Below are 16,701 nucleotides of genomic sequence, written 5' to 3'. Positions count from 1 at the left end.
ACAGGCAATGAACGGTCTCTTGCAGTAAAACTTGACACCGCTTCCTTTATTGCAGTTTTAGTAGAGGTCAAGCAAAGTAAAGGAAATGAGCCGAGACCTACTAAACCATAAGTCATAAGTAGGCATCATAAGAGCGTTAGTTATAATTAAGGATTTTATTTCTTTGCTTTTATAGAGTTCTGTTGGCGCTGGTTAATTACTAACGTAAAAGCAGTTTGATGACAACTTGCGTGTAAGCCGAACGTTAATCTTGCTTTAAAACCAACCTACAGACGGTAAATGAATTTATAATGATTATAGCAATAATTTAATTATTATACCCTGCTATAATGTGTAGCAATTTACACTAAGCTTATTATCATCTGCGATCCGATTTGAGATAATCTTTCTACGCTTAAACTTTGAATAAATGTCATCTTTATCTTGATATAACACCGTTACCTGCAACCTTACAGAAGTAGAAATAATATGAATTATAGTATCGTTTATACTTCCTTCCAAAAGTACGTTAGCGTTATCAAAGATTAACTAAATTAATGTATCTACCTACTTACGATCATCGAAATTTACTGAATCCTTTTTGAAACATAATTTATGCAATAACCCACTTTCAGAACAATTTAATCGAAGTATTGAGGACAGGGCGCAATGGCGCTTATTGGTGTAGGCAGCAGTGGACTACTATAGGTTGATGATGATGACGATGAGACTAGGCTAGAAAATAAATGTCTCTCGATCTTTAGCCAGATAAGCCGCCTCTCGCTTTAGTGCGCAACTATATTTTGTTTCGCTTCATCATTTCTGCTACACTTCACAAATCCATATGCAAGAATGTTCAGTGTACCCAGGACCTTTGTTCCACGTGCTAAGTAGGTCATTTAGCAACGAAGCTACAACGTTTACAGACAATGCCACCGATAACTAGATTCATGTCACACTATCTCTTGTTCCGTTTTTGTCCGTTTTGCTAGCATGTTTAAGCAAATTGGTGGCTTTGAAAGTGTGTAATATTCTTAGGCATTTACACTTCAAGAGTTACGTGGCGTGTCTAGTTGAACTGTAACTGAATGTTCTAAAATTTAGATAACTTAGTGGTTAAAAAAATACATAAAAACGTACTTAGCACAATTAACAGCAATTGATAATGGGTATATAATTAATGGCAACTGAATGCAAAATAATACTATTCGGAGTTGTGGAGCCACTGTAAAGCCTCTGTTAAGATTATTCACCAGAAATTGATTATATAAGGTGACGTCACGGTTCTGATGCGGGTATGCTAGATTAATTTTGTGGTTATCTTGTATTGATATATCCTACTACATATGTATTATAAACGCAAAAGTTGTGAGTATGCAGGTATTCGTCATAAAACATTAATAAAAACTAGCCTATAATGTTTGTTGATTCCCACAGAAATTTAGTTAAATCCCGAATTTCAATTTGACTGTCAGATCTAATAGTTTATTCGAGCTAAGCCGTGGGATTCTTTTTTTACCATGCAAATGTTTTGAATCCGCAACTTTCTTCTCCGATCATCTTAAGTTTTTTCAGATTTTTTTTTTCGTACGTTGGGGACATCCCTAACCATTTATATCTCAAAGTGAAAGTGAAAAGTAAATAAACAAATATTTAAATATGAATATGAAAATGAAACCCAACAATCAAAACCTATGAGTAATATCAGCCAATCCGGAACGATTACCGATTCATTTCAACCTGTTCCGTGTTTGAATGTCTGATTTGGGCCCGGGCGACTCCCATCTGCCCACGCGCGTGAGCGAAAGTAGAACTCCAAGTGAATTTTTATGTTCTTTTTGCTTCATGAACCATTTGTCCACGAACATCATGTTCTGTCTAGCCAGCAACACCGCACAATCGAATTCGACGACAACGATTTCGAAATCCTTTTCGATTGTTTAGTTAGATTCTGGGAACCCACGGTTGCTGGAAGGAGAATTAAGCAATGCCGTACAAAAAGTCGGCGCTAATTTTTGCCTACTCATCTTCTACTGATAAAACTAAATATCTCATAAGTAATTGATACATTCTTTATCTAATGGAGTCATCAGCCTCTTGAGCCATTGGGTTTTTCGATCGACCACCTCCCTGCTTAATCGAATAAATCGATCCGATTCTTAACGCAACGATTGGACTACCAAAATTATGGTACCAATGAAGTGAGTCATGTAAGAGACCGGTTCCCACACCTACTTGCGCCTACGCGCTTTCAGATTGCTATGGTCACTGTTTATGTCTGCGAGGGGTGGTAATTTATTAAAAAAAATATCTTTGGATCAGTCTTGGTTTAAAAGAAATATTTCTCTGTATATTTACACAAGTACCGACCTCATAAAAAATAATTGGTATTTTTACTTTAGACTTTAAGAGATAAAACTTTTACTTTGTCCCTTGTTAGTTACAGTGTTGAAGTGGGTTAAATTTTTTTAAATTAATTTTTATTCCGTCTATTAACTACACGAAAGGAGACTAAATTATGTAGTCTTAGCACTAAGGCTACAATTTCCAATTTACATTAGATTAATTCAAGGAAAGTTCCATCTGATGACCTTTAGGAAACGCTTTCCGTGAAACAGGGTTTTGCACTCACATTACTTCCTTTGTATTGGAGCCATTACGTATAAATTAATGTTGCTTATCAGATGCTTTGAATTTTTCTTGGATGTTTGTTTCTTTTAACGTATCGAACAAACAATGTGTTTATCGATCTTAAACAAATATTTAATTGGTGTTACTAATTGCTGAGTATGGTCCATTGTTTGGTTAGGTTCTTTCACACAATTGCCATTGTGGTCGGACAATGTTGGGAGCCTTTGCTGACCCTAGAGACCGCAATGCAAAGCCTTTTTCCGACTCAGGAAATAGGCTGATCTTCTAAGGCTTTTTTGATCAGAAATTACTCTCCATTTGTTGCAACATTAAAAGTACTTATTGTTCAAATTGCAATTCTTTCAATGACACAAAACTGTTCAAGAACAATGAAATATTATTCACTTTGCTTACGTATGTATGTTTTAAGCATTGTTTATAATTGTTCGTTTATTGTTTCAGATGGATCACTGGAAAAGATAATTCAAGGAATGCGATTTCAACGGTGTAAAAATTGCTGGGTGAGTTTTGAAACTTTTATGAAGTATTAAATATATTGACCCGGATAACTTACGTCTTAAATCAAAATCAATGTTCAAAATTTTATGAAGTAATTGATATCGGATGGCTGAAACTTTTTAAGCCAGAACTAAGGATAAAGGGTACGGTCGAGGTCAAAGATATCGTTTTCACTTCTCATGCTTGTAAAGTTCTTGTTTATGCTGGGTCTAGGCGAAATTAAATGACTTTTTATGCTCTAGTGCATAAAATAAAATCTTCGTCTAAGACCAAGGTAATCAGGTGTCAACAGCCACAAACAAAGAAGTTTCTGTATTTTTTTAATACATTTTTAATTTATATAAAACTAAAAATCAATCAAAATAAATCAATAAAACTAAAAATGTATAATTATATAGTAATGCATGAAAAATAAAATGTACATAGTAAGAGATCAATTGTTTCCACTGTTGCTATTTCATTTCCTCGCCATCGAAGTGAAAAGCAGAGTGTAAAACTCAAGCATTAAACCCATTTTCCCCTCGACGTGTCTATCCACTCTCGCCTTACCGGCTCGGGTGGCTATATGAACGTCTTGGGTAAAATGGCTCGTTTTATGCTCTCGTTGTACAATCTACTATTATACTTGGTTTAGATGGGTATTTAACTAAATGTAAACACTTCAGCTGCCATATTTGGTACATTCAAAGATTTTAAACATTTTACTTATCTATCGTTGTAATACAAACTAGACTAGTGTATTTCAATACAGAAATGTAAATGTTTAGATAGTTTAATGGGAGAATTTCAATATTTAAGACACCAATTGACGTTGTTTTGTTTACATTTAGTTAAATACCTATCCAAACCAAGTTAGTACCTTGACACTGTATGCCTTAAAAATAAGTAAAAAAACACAATTGACAAACATACATAATATAAAGACTTTTGTGAAATCATAAAAGACAAAAAATGTTTCAAACTATTTAATAGCTGGGGCAAGCCAAGCATGTGCAAGAAACGGTCAGCGATGGCTTCACCAAGGTGTTTAATGAAACTGTTCAATGAAGATGTGACGAGGTGGGTAAAAAGTTTATTTCTGTAATGCCTTCTGATCTGTCAATTTTAGGTATACAAAATTCAAACACGAAGTGTAAGCGACAAGGTACTATAGTGTAAAGATATCTTTGACCTCAACTGTACATAGTGCTAATGTCAGTGTGATTATATAATATAATCATGTGTACCTTAGCTTTAAGTACAAGTAAGGAAATACTTTAAGTACAAGGTAATAAAATACAGTATTAAAACTATAAGTAATTAACGTTAATGAACCAATAAATTATAGCGTCAGTAGCGCATGCAGGTTGCTTTACAATTTATTATCTTCTTAATTCGCGACGCGTATTTAGCAACGACAGTAAAACTTACATCAATTACTGCAAAAAAACGCTTAAGTCAGTTAGCGAGCAACATCTTATAGACACATTTATAAAACTTATTACTTCGTGTGGAATTACTGTTGACTTACGAAATATTTATGTTACATCTAATATATTTCTTAAACATTAAACGAACCTACGTACAATTCAATTAGATGTCGAGACTGATATAAATTCACCGCTCAACTCTTTAAGCTATTTAAAAAGACAGTAGGTACCTAAGTCTATCGCTTATCGATAGAGACATCTTTGTCAAACTTATCCACTAACTTTTTTACTGCCGATATTGAAAATATAATGTGCAATGTACGTTTGAACATAATTTTATCTCGTTATTGTTATTGTGGGTCCTTATTTATTGTTGTACGTTTATTTTATGGCTCATTTAAGGCAAAATTATTGCCAATTATTTAAAGGTTTTATGCATAAGTACTTGAGAGCTAAGTTTAAATATGCAAATGACGTTTAGTAGTTTTAAAATTAATTTCGAAACTTGAGTGTTTTCATTTTGATGTCTTCTTTGAGAGCAAAACTTTTTCATCCACTTGATCACTTAATAATAATAAATTTTGTGTAGGTATTTAGGCAATGATCCCATTATGCAAAAGTGCAACTTCACTTATTTAATGTAGGTATTGTTGGAAAATAGTTAATGTAAGAATAGAAAAGAATACAAATGTTTTCTTTCCCGTATAATGTTGTAATTTAATTAATGCGATGAGTTCATAACTTTTCAAAATGCATAGCGAATATCCCACGTTTTTTTGAACTAAAAGATTGTAAAAATATGGAGTAATTTAGTAATCTTCAAACACTTAGCCCTTAATGGAATTAAATTGGATACCTATATGTAATCTTAAACCATAAACCTGCCATTTTTTTAATAGTCCGAAGCGAAATTATAATATTTTTTTACATTAACTATTCATGCAACATTATAAATTGTCGAAATGATATTATAATATTTATAATGTCGGATACGGGATTCTGGACGAGAGCTACAAAACATTAAAAGCTTTAATCCGACATGACATTTCGATGGGATGCGTGCGTATGCGTCTTTATTGGAAGTCTTATACATCAATTTTTGCCTTTGACTGTGCGGAACCTTCAGCGTCCAGTCAGTGCCAGTTAATTATAATTTACAGGCACCATTGATTGAAAACCGAGTCAGATTTGATCGAATAAGTAATGAAACCGACTGAACTATGACGCCCACCAATACGTTATCAGAATTATTTATCGTAACGCAATATTGCAATTTAGATAACTATTCAAACAAGTAACGATTTGTTAAACATACTTTAGCTAAATATTCATTAAATACGGAAAACTTTACTCCAGACCGAATTCGTTATGTTTCAAGCTTACGCCTTATTAATTACTTACCTAGTTGTGATAATGTCTACGGTAAATATTTCATTAAATTGTTAAATAATTGTAAATTAAGAACGCGGTTTAATTACATTTTAATCTGTCCTCGATCTGAATTTAGATAAATTACTTAAGTTATTTCACGGATCCAAAGTAAACGTTGAACGTTTGAAAGTAAGTAGCATTATTTTGTTATTGCATTGTACTTTTTGGATATTGCACCTGTCGCTTTAGGTGGGTTATTGCGGGGAACAGGTGGTCCATTAAAAAAACTTCGCTTACAATGCAACCTTTATAGTGCATAATGGCAATATTTGTCCTTGTTCTTTACCTGTTGATAGAATAGAATAGCACTCTGAAATATTTATGCCAATGTGAATGTCAATAGCCTAGCATTGAAACCTCGTATATGTTTCTTTACTAAGTTTTGCACGAACTACAGGTCGGTATTAAGTTATTAATTACGTACCTAGGTACAAGTGGACTGCAGTAAATTGTATTTAATTTCGTAAAAGATTTGCGACTGCAGGCAGGTATTGGAAACCATTTGATGTTGTAGATTTTGTGCTACATTTTATTAATGACTTGGTCAACCATCAATTTTGACGCAGGTATCTGAATGAGGCTGTTGGTTAAAGAAAACTGAATCGCGTACCAGGGTGGTCCCTTTTCATAATCATTTACGTTATAATTTCTTTGGCAGAAAGATGTATGGAATGGCAATAATGACATCAGTAGCACAAAGATTCTACACTGGTACGCGATTCAGTTTCTTTGATTGTACTTATGGCAAAAGCGTGGTTAATGCATTGTCACATTGTTTTTGATATGAAATTACCACAATAACCTTCGAACTTTAAATACGTAACGTTATTTTAGTGTCTCTCGAATTCGAAGCAGATTTGTCTCGCCCAAATTACAATTAAACTAAATAATCTTATCGATTAACGGATAAGATGCTTATCTAAATAAATAGTAATGATTTGAATACCTTCACTGCACTGCAGGACAGGCCTAACGGCCTTACGTTTCGTCACACCGAGTGGGGCCGCATTCCAGAGTTTGTATTCCAAAGACTGCGTCAAGTTGTACTTCACAAGTTGTATTATATTACGATCACCGTGTTTATTGATCCTAATAGCTCTGTAGGATAGCAACGGCAACGGAAGAAGACTCGTGCTATTTTTAGTAATAAAACAAAGTCGAGCTGTACCAAAAAGTATATTACAAATATTTCACAGAGATATCTACAGTACAATACAAAAAAATACAATGACTTTTTATTGAAAAATACATAGGAATAATACAAGATAAAGAATAGGTGACCTTAACGCCTCAGAACGATATCTGCCTGGCCACTTGCAGCAAGAAGAAAGCAATAGAATAAAGCAGGTGGTGCGACGAAACATAGATAGACGTCAATGAACACACACCAAAAAGCTGGTTATAATTATAATATATTTTTTTTAAATTGAAACGGGCAACGTACAAATTTGTCACATTAGCCCATAGGGCAAAACATTAACTAACCAGAAAAAAAATTACATCTCACAATTGAATAATTATAATACAGTACGATTACATGGAGTTAACACTTGACAGATGGGCGTGCCTTCAATCAATTGTCATACAAATAAAATAGTTTTTACATAATCTGTAAACGTGGGTAGCGGTATACTAAAAATGGCTTTATTTGTATGACGTCAAAGTTGAAAATTGACTGAAGGGCACGCCCATCTGTAAAGTGTTTACTCCAAGTAATCGTACTGTACTTAATCGTGTACTAGCTGACAGCTAATGACAATCTATCATTTATATAGGTGGTAGGGAGCTATTATGAACGCTAGGTTTTGTCATAGACAAAAAGCGCATATTCTTTCTTACTAAATGGTGAACGTACGGAAAAAGATTCCTGCTTAACTTTATGTGACATGTCCTTATATTTCGAGGTCGATAACTTCTTTGTCTTGATCTTGATTAAGATCAGTTCATGCTTGGCAGATGATCAAGAATTTGTGTCAGCGGACGATGTAATTGAAGGGATTATGGACGTTCTGTCTTTGAATACAAAGTAATGCCTAAAGATGGGCAGCCGCATTACACGAAACAATAAGTGCTCGAGTCGGCAGTTTCGTACCACGATAAGAATATTAAAGTAAAACTAATTTTAAAAGCTTTTATTTAACTTCACATGAGGCATTGACATATTCTATGTACTAGACTGCATGTTTCTTACATCAAAACGGCGCATAAAATTAGGTCACAGCGCGTTTTTGTGAACAGTTCACTATAGTTTGTTGACGTCCGTGATAGGGATTGCGTCAAAGTAATATTGATGATTAATGCGCCGCGCATTTTGTTCTAAACAGCCAGTCTAGTGCGGTACCTACATAGATGTCGATGTATGTAGGATATCTGGAAAATTCATGCCTTTTTTTAATATACACACAATTTACTTTGTATGTGGGTATACGAGTATATGTATTTACGTTCTGGCATTTTGCAATAATGCTTAGGTTCTGGCAATTTGGCAAAAATGTATACTTCTTATTGGTATCCAATTGAGCTGAAATGCGGATGCGCAAGACTGTAATTCGGTCAAAATATTAATGGTGTGGTGAAACTTCAGGAGGGTCTGGAAGAATCGGCTCCACAGTTTTTGAAACTAATTTGAAATACGGATTTGGTGGGAAATTCGGTGGGATGACAATCTGCAAGGACTGTAATTAAACTGGATGACAATGCAAGTACTGTAATTAAAACTGAAATCAGCAAAAATGCTTGTATTAAATACGATTTTTTGTACCAAAAACTTATTATTTCACTAGCACTGTAAAAAAAAACTTGCACTGTTGGATTGGATCACACATTTTCTGTACTCGTAATATTGTTAATCATGGAGCTAAAACGCAAACTTCAACAGTAACTTTACTGCAACAATCGCATAGGTGAACGACCATCTCAACAGAGAACCGTGCATGATTTGTTTTCCAAAAACTAGTTCCGTTTTCGGGAAACTTTCGTGCCTTTTGTTTCGCAATGTCACGCGAATCTCGATTTTCAACGCAAGCGTGTTTCATGGTCACATCCTAAAAGCAGAAGTCACTCTCGCTCCATTTAGCATCTGTATCTCGACTCGAGACTCTTAGACTAAAGCAATTTGGGCATGCGGTCAACCACATAACGATAGTGCTCCTGAAACTGCACGGCTTTGATTTTGCAATGGAGTTTTTTATTGCACCGAAACCACTTATCCGTAAAGAGTTTCTGAAGTTACCATTATTACCTACTTAGTATGTACTCGTATCCATACTAATACTATAAATGCGAGTGTGTGTTTGTCCGTCTTTTCCACATCGAAACGGAGCGACGGATCGATGTGATTTTTGGCATAGAGATAGTTTATGGGCCAGAGAGTGACATAGGCTACTTATTATCCCGAAAAAATGCACAGTTCCCGAGGGAACAGCTCGCGATAACCGAATTCCACGTGGGTGAAGCCGCAGACAAAAGCTAGTAATAAAATATTTTTGAAAACCGAAGAGTTAATGAATACGAGATAGAGTGGAGTGAACATGTTCGTTTGCCAATCCGATTGAAAGCAACGGGGATTTAGGTTAGGTGCGTCTTCGGATGCAACACCTCTCAGTTAGGCCTGACGTCTACATATACAACTTTTGAATCTACTAGACTTTTTAGTCCATGCAAAAATTGTATTTATGTGCCAGCCCTTAGTATGTGGCAAAGCCACAAGCTTTGCCATGCCACATGTCATTAAGGACGTCATATAAAAAAAATTGACGTCACACGTTCGTTATCCACATAAAATAAAAGTCTTTTAATCTTGTGAAATTATTCAATTTGTTAAGATTTTTATTTCAAGTTATAATTATGTGTTAGCTACGAGTTTTGATAGATGTGCGTCGATAAAGATCTTACATAAAAATAACACCAATTATTGTTAGTACACGGTTGAACTAAATCCGCCATATCTAATCGTAGCGCCATTGTTAATACTTTTACAATTTCGTGCTCACTGGCTATAAAATACAGTTTCCCGCATAACCTCTTTTTAAAAATGTTTAATAATCTTTTTACCTCTCGACACCCAACTATGCTTTATTGGTAAATACCTTGACAGGTATAATTCGATAGTTTTTTTACGACTCCAACAAAAATTCTTATTTCAACACCCACGTTTTTAATCTGATTGACGTAGCGAATATTTTATTTTGTTATAGGTATTTCTATTGAGCAACAAAACGGGTGCTGTCAATATTAATTTATCACTAATAGTTTAGGAATGTCGACAATTTATTTGACATTGATAAACTTAGTTTATTACGTTTTGTTATTATAAGTTGGGATTAAATTAAATTTAAATTAATCGAAAATATAAATACTGTGCATGACATGAACGTTAATCAATTTTCATTAATTCCATGGAAAGTGCAGATGGGGTCAAAAGTGCTCCACTATTCACTGACATATAGTTTTCCAAGTAAAAAAATCGCTGTAATATAGTTGGTATACAAGTAAGTTTAAGTACTACCCAGAGAAAATGAAAACTAACCACACCTGTACAAGTATACAAGTGTACAAGTAACAACTATCATAAACTAAGAAGTTTGCATTCATAAGGTATGTACCTACGTAGATAAGACGAGTTAAAGTACGAGTACCTTCTCCTCTAAAAACCTTGTTTGTTTGATGTAACCGAATCTAAATATAGTTACCAACAGTTTCGTAGCAAAACTGATGGCTCTTTAATGGTTCCCTGAATATATTTTACATAAAAAACCTCATTCATAGAACAGCACATTCAAATGGGCAGCTGAAGCAGACGTAGATAAAAAAGCAGCTGGGTTTACTACGAAACTCGAAGTTCGTATCGTACCGTCCCTCTCGCTCTCATATTCAATAGTATAAGTGTCAGAGGGACCGCACGACACGAACTTCGAGTTTCGTGTTTCGTAGTAGCCCAGCAGTTAACGCCTTGCGTGCCGCGAGGTCGCACAATCTTGCAGTTCTCACGAGCCTCAGCAAAAATATCGAGTGAATCTCAATAATTAAGCATCCAGAATATTCCTAGTATTGTCTGGAACGAAATGAACCGTGTGGGAAACAAATACGCTTGAATCGCGGCAGCATTTTGTATAGACGCGATATCAATAAAAGGGAATCGTAACATCCAATGAAATTGTGTTCTCTCGGTTAAATGTGATAATTGAAGTACTTGTAGATACAATATCAATTAGTGAGCAAGAAACTACCACACTTGAAGGAAGTCTATTTTAACTTATTCCTTATTCTATTTAAATATGGCTTAATAAAAATCATGTCTTTTTATTGACGCTATAGTATCTTTGTTTTGACTGTAATTTCTTTAGTTTTTAATTTACAGGTTTTGCCTTAGTAAAGTAAATAAATTCACACGTCTTTTCCTGTCAAAGTTAGGTAAACGCGCCATCCGTGGAGAAGTTAGTCATAAATTCCAAAACCATACTGTTCATTTGCAAAAACATTTGTGTCAATTTACTATTTAAACATTGCGATAAAAGCGGTGTCCAATTTCCACGGGCGATATTGAGGTTGAGTTTGTTAGCACCTATTACTGTTACACACCTATCGCTTCCTGTAGAAAGCTTAGATAAACATCGCCAGTGTAAATATTCAGTACGCTAATGATCGAGCGTGCAATTTAATTACATTCATGGACAATGTTTTTTTTACTGCAGTCAGCCGAAGGACAGTAATGCAATCTTCGATCAACAATATTATCATGAAATACACTTGAGTTAAAATTTATGGAATGTGTACATTGTATATCAGCCGTTGGGTTAAAGAAAAGGTCGTGTTTTGAGCTTTATTAATGAACTCGCAGGTTCTTGAGGGGTTTTCTGTGTGACAAAGTTGTTTTTGGTGAAGCGGTTGGTGCAAGGTTCTTGTATTAACATACGTATATGTTTTGCACAGACGATACTATCTTGCATTGCACGTATAGTATGATAATAGCAAGGTGGTTGCTTTTAATTTATAGATATTGAGGCAATCCAGAATGACGCCTGATTCAATTCATTATCTGCAATGTAACGCTTTTAGCACGGCAAATACACTATTGACTTCAAATTACATGCGATACATTTTGAAATTGCTAACTATGGCCAATGATAAAGACTGCCAATCATAACCTTCGTATAAATCTTATCTTTTAACCAAAGCAGGCACCAGGCTGTCAGAAATCTTTGAGCACATCTAACAAATTACGCATAACAACTGATCGGACACACGACTCCGTTCAAACAACTGATACTGATCTTTCAATCAGTTGTCCGAATATATTTTTAATAATCTAGTAAGCGTAGGCGCCGACCGAACCAATTGATCGAGATACGTTACGCAAGAGAAGACCATGACCAAAAAACTGGTGAAGCAGTAACGTTAGTAATGGGAATGGGTCGTTATACTGTAATATAGACTAATTGAGTTGCAATTATTTATAACAAATCATCGTGCCATCAAGGTTATTTGATGCACTTATATTGGTTTTTTAATGTGTGTAGTTGTTTACTCATTTTTTAATATCAAGAACATCTTCACTTTCAAATGCATATGTTGACCAACAAATTCCTCTACCATCTTAAGATTCAATGTCAGTTGTACACGGCTTGAATATTAAAGGCTGTTGTCACTAAACAAGTCAGTGTGATTGATAGTCACCATATTGTTTACAAGCCTCTTCGCGCGGCTTCGCTCGCGTGAACCATTAGATTCTGACATTTAACTTTAAAAAAAAATTGGGGTCTTCCTAAAAATTACATCGTGGTCTTCTTAAAGTTGCAAAAACATCTATGGGTCAAATGTTTGGTTGAGATATCGTTATTTTAACACGATCATGTCAGGATATCGGGATCAAAGTAGCCTATACAGGATAGCTCGTTTAGATCGGTCAGTACGGGAAAGTCTGCTAAGTTAGGAACCATGCCATCGATTTTAGTAACAAGAAAAACTGCATTCAAATATTTAAAAAAAACTTGTTTACCGGAATCGAACCAGGTCGTTTAAAAAAAACGATGACATGGTTCCCAAGAACAGATCTTCGTACCTATGTCTTTTAGTTTCAGACTTTTCCATACTGGCCGATCTAAATGAGCCACCTTGTATATTATTCGAAACATCCAGCTATATTTGGTTGGTTAATTTCCTCTTTATCTTTATAGTCATTAAAGCGTGAAAGAGTAACAAAGATTTATACACTCTTACAGACTTTCGATTTGTAATAATACGAGTAGTAGGTTATTAGGATTGACTAATTTTTTTCGTATTTAGTGTCAGCAACCTTGGATTATAACAAACTTTCCCATAGTAAATTGTCAGTGTCCACCTACTTCAACAGTTGACCGGTCAAAAAGTGGGTAGCCTCTAATTACTTTAAACCAATGACATTATCTGTATAATTAGTAAACATAGTTATCTCCTTATCGATTGCAATGCTATTGAGTCTGATTTGAATTCGTATTGCATCAGCAGTTACAATGAAGTTGTTGTTCTGCTAATGAGCTTTCTTACAAGACTGTTATTGGCTGCATACAATAAAAGATTTATTGTTATTAGTGCCAGATGGTTTCTTATTGTTATTTGTTTATTGCTTTATAAGTATTTCATCAACACGCACTTTTATTTAATGAGATACCTCATATGTTATAATAAGTCGACACTTAGCTATTGCACCTTTAGTATAAGCTGCGGAGTAGAGGTAGTTTCTACATGAGACTTACTGAGACATTTGAAATGTGTGTGACTGCTAAAATAGAAAAAGTCAGTGATCTCGTAGTACTCGAAGGGAATTAATTATGAAACTGACGGTGAAACCGTTATGCGGTGGGTCTGGAATCAAATGGTTTGATAATACCTACGTTAATGTAAACATGTACTTAGTGAGATAATGTCAGTGTTATTATCAGTGCATTTGCACTATTTATATTCATACCATATTGATAGTCTTCAACATAATTTCGAAGGTGGTAGGACCTTATGCAAGGTCCGCCCGGATTGCTACCACCATCTTGCTCGCTAATCCTGCCGTGAAACAGCAGTGCTTGCACTGTTGTGTTTCGGCGTGGAGAGTAAGACAGCCGGTGAAATTGCTGGCACTTGAGGTATCCCATCTTTAAGCCTCTAGGTTGGCAACGCATCTGCAATCCCCCTGGTGTTGCAGGTGTCTATGGGCGGTGGTGATCTCTTACCATCAGGAGACCCACTTGCTCGTTTGCCATCTAGTTGAATAAAAAAAAACATAAAGTTAGAGTCGAAGTAAGAACTAATGAAATCTAAGCCAGAGAGTTGGCGTAACTTTGTAGATGAATTTAGATTTTGATTTATTGTACCGTCATGAGCTGCAACAACATGTACAAGAATTAATAATACACTATACATGCAGACCATAAGCTTAACGATTTACTTACGACACTATTTTGAATTTATTCCTTTTGATTAATAGTCGCGTATTTTGGGACAGTAGATAAAGCTAGTTGTTGTAGTAAGTATTACGTAGGTACTTACGTGTAGAAGTATGTATGAAACTTGCTTTAAAGTTACTCTATCCGTTACTTGTTTGCAGTTATTGATAGTCTGATGTAAGTAAATATATAAAATGAATCATAATTTTTCTTTGTTAGGGTACTTCCTACTTTACTTCTATTACATCTATGTTTATCTTCAATATGTATTGGTGGATGGTAAAACACCAATTTCTACTGCAGTTACAAACATTGTTTATGTGATGCATTATTTAGATGAGACGTTATATAGTTTTATTGCATGCTTTAAACATTAGATACGCCTTAGTAAAATTTTATAACCTTCGCGTCTAAGTTCAAATGATTCAATGACCCTAGAATACACGTAGCTTCTTATGTCGTTGGGCTGACGTACTAAAATTAGGTACTAAAATTTCCATTCTTGGAACTTACAATTTTTTCATTCTGTTTTAGGTATTTTATGTACTTACGTAGTTACTTCCTGTTGCGAAAAATTAGGGTTTTCACAGAGGCGAAATATCGCTAGATGGCGTTGTATCGTGAGGTCCGTTTGACGTTTGCTTGCGATTGGCTCATTTAGTTATTTAACCAATCACGAACAAACGTCAAACGAACCTCACGATAGTAACGCCATCTAGCGATATTTAATCACGCGGGAACTATACAATTTTTTGAGATAGAAATTTCTCAAAATTCCATGTCATCAAACAAACACATTCGCATTAATAATATTAGCTAGGATTGATAGAAGTATATCGCTTTTGGTATAGTCAATTTTTTTGGTACGTATCTGTGTGATTCTTTGCTCGATGCATGCTTTATACACTAAACAATCATTAAAATATATGATTAACTTTTCATCTGCTCGTGGTTTTTTATCGTTACCTACGCAGTGTGTCACTTACTGTGTCAGGTACTTCTGAAAGTAGTATGTATTATATTCCATTATTGTTTATCATTCGAGGGAGCATAATAATATGTTTCAACGTTGGCTCACAGACTATCGCAGCTGATGTCAAAAACGACACAGGATTTATATTGAATTTAAATCACATTCAATATTGAATGTGTGATACAATCTTCCGCAACCATATCTGCATTAAGTGTAGTACTATATTAAACCGAAACGAACATAATCCATTGGTATGATAGTCCGGTATCGCGATCTGGAACTGGTTCTAGCAAATTATGCGTCGCGGGCGCAGGGGCTTCTTCTCAATAATTTATAACGCAATGCTTTCTAAACCCTGGGGTTAGTACCGGATGGGTCCGGCGCGTTTCCAATGATCTATAGTCATTTATTCAACATTTAATGCTGTTACTAATTGTATTTGTTATCCTTTGTCTTATCTCTTTACGACGCTTTTTAAGTTCCTTTCTTTCAGTGTGAAATTTGATATTCATGACTTGATTAATTGTATTAAATTATGTCACATACTTATTCTTATTAACATAACATGCAAACTTACCATTACAGTTTTACAAAGAAAGTAATGCTTTATGAAAATACTATAAACATATAAGACTTTTTCTATTCCTGTCAGTCAACATATGTCATTATCATTATGTGTTTTTAAAGTGCTAGCTGCTCAACAAAGGAGCCGTTCAAAATCGTACCATAACTTTAGTTCATTGTAAAATCTCTCATCTATAAAAAACAGCTTCCTCATTCTCCAAGCCTGACATTATCGAAAGCCAATGGAGCTACATTCTAAGTGCAGCACAAAATTGCACGACGCTCAAGTGGCGGGCAATAACGGCGTATCTACAACGTGCTACCTGTTCCTAGGGAATAATGAGTACTAACTGGGGCTTTGTGCTTTGGAATGCATTTACACTATAGGACAGTGATCTCCCATTCCCTTCGAGATAATTTTTAAAGTGGCAATGTTTTACATGCTTTTCGCACGCAACGCTGATTGAAAATAATGCGAATGCGTTATTATTGTAAACCTGTTACAAGTATTGATATTTAATATGTTGTAGGTGAAAAACTATTTTTTACACATTATTTTTACTCAGTTTAATAATAGTCATCATATTTCTATGTGTAAGTAAACATAGGTAGAGGGTTAATTAAAAAATGCAAGATTCACTCACTGCACTCGGACGTTACGCTACGGACACCGGAATGCGTATTCCTACTTGCGTATTCGATATGAGGCACTTCGATCTCAAAACGCGCTCGAGTTTGTCTTGTCAACTCCCCTTGCAATTCCAGTGTTCAATTGGAGGCA

At 35.0% G+C, this 16,701-nt stretch overlaps 1 protein-coding gene across 2 annotated transcripts in view; it reads left to right on the top strand.

Moving 5' to 3' along the window:
- Cad99C (cadherin 99C) overlaps window positions 1-16,701 on the top strand; it is a 170,610-nt gene that overhangs the window by 113,838 nt on the left and 40,071 nt on the right. For both annotated transcript variants that reach the window (XM_074096147.1, XM_074096148.1), the window contains one exon: window positions 3,073-3,131. The gene's annotated coding sequence lies outside the window, so the exon portion shown is untranslated. The remainder of the gene's footprint in view (window positions 1-3,072; window positions 3,132-16,701) is intronic.

Source organism: Choristoneura fumiferana, chromosome 13, assembly GCF_025370935.1.
Source record: "Choristoneura fumiferana chromosome 13, NRCan_CFum_1, whole genome shotgun sequence".
Lineage (NCBI taxonomy): Eukaryota > Metazoa > Arthropoda > Insecta > Lepidoptera > Tortricidae > Choristoneura > Choristoneura fumiferana.
Note: the sequence above shows the minus strand (reverse complement) of the source record. Positions and strands in the feature narration are given on the sequence as shown.